Source organism: Pan troglodytes, chromosome X, assembly GCF_028858775.2.
Source record: "Pan troglodytes isolate AG18354 chromosome X, NHGRI_mPanTro3-v2.0_pri, whole genome shotgun sequence".
NCBI lineage: Eukaryota > Metazoa > Chordata > Mammalia > Primates > Hominidae > Pan > Pan troglodytes.
This window is the reverse complement of record NC_072421.2, coordinates 112,510,062-112,511,232: the sequence shown is the minus strand read 5'-3', so window position 1 is coordinate 112,511,232 and position 1,171 is coordinate 112,510,062. Positions and strand designations below refer to the sequence as shown.

Here is a 1,171-nt window from a genome sequence, read left to right as displayed (position 1 = left end):
AAGAAAATGGAGTGATGAAGAGCTAGAGGGGAAGTTTCTGGAAATTTGGCTGTGAAGAAGATGGGAGTATTGGGGCAGTAGCTGCAGACAAATATGTAGGCAAAGTAATTTGTTTCTATATTTACGGTCAGGGAGAAATGAACAGGTTTAAAAGTGAATGAGATACATTTAGCTGAGATGTGTGTATCCATACATACATCTTATGTATGTGGAAGATATATAAGAAAGATGAAAAAAATGAGTGTAACATTTTTGAAAGTGTGAGCAGGGTTAGAATTCAAAACAGACACAAGGAGCAGGAAGGAAAGGAGAGAATGTGGAAAGATTCTTGTTTCAAATCAGAAAGATGAGGGAATTTCCATCTGATGGTTTCGATTTTGTTTTTCAAAGTAAGAGGCAAGCTCATGTGCTGAGATCAGGGGAGAAGGGATGAGACGATTTAAGAGAATGGAAAAGGTTTGTAATGGTCAGTAATGGAATGAAGTTGAACAGAGACAAGTAATAGGGCTTCTGAGTAGTACTGTGGGCTTATTTAAAATGAAATGTTATGCACTTATCATGGAACTAATCTATAGTGGGACTTCTTTCATGGGCACTCACCTGCTCAGGTACAAGCACAGAAAAAATCTGAGAGTTTGATTCATCCAGAATTGGGATTTTGTTAGGAAGTTATAATAAAAAGGCAGAGGGGCAAGTTTAGTTTGGGGAATGCAAGCCGATCTCGATTTAATAAAGAAGGGGAAAAAGCAAAATCTGGCTGATGGATTTGGTAAAAACAGACAAGTCTGTGAACTGAAATTTTTGCAAAGCTGAAAAATGATCACAGTGGCAATACTTAAATACACAAACTAGAATGAAAGAAGATTGATGGAACATCATTTAACTTCTCTGGCCTCTATTTCTACATCTGTATTTAAGCCATGGTCATAGATAGTGGAAGCCAAGAAAGTGTTTGCATATGAAAATTTATACATATACTTCATTGTCTTCTGGTTGTAAGTATCAAGAAAATAAGGAGGGCTTAGGACCTCCCTAAGAGTGCCCCAACCTTTTTAAAAAATCTTTTTTTAATGGAATGCTTCAAGAATTTATGTGTCATCCTTGTCCAAGGGCTACGCTAATCTTATCTGTATCATCCCATTTTTAGTATATGTATTGCTAAAGTGAGAAC

General features: G+C 36.5%; 1 pseudogene; it reads right to left on the bottom strand.

Moving 5' to 3' along the window:
- Positions 1-1,055: 1,055 nt before the first annotated feature.
- LOC112207165 (U6 spliceosomal RNA) lies at positions 1,056-1,171 on the bottom strand (annotated as a pseudogene).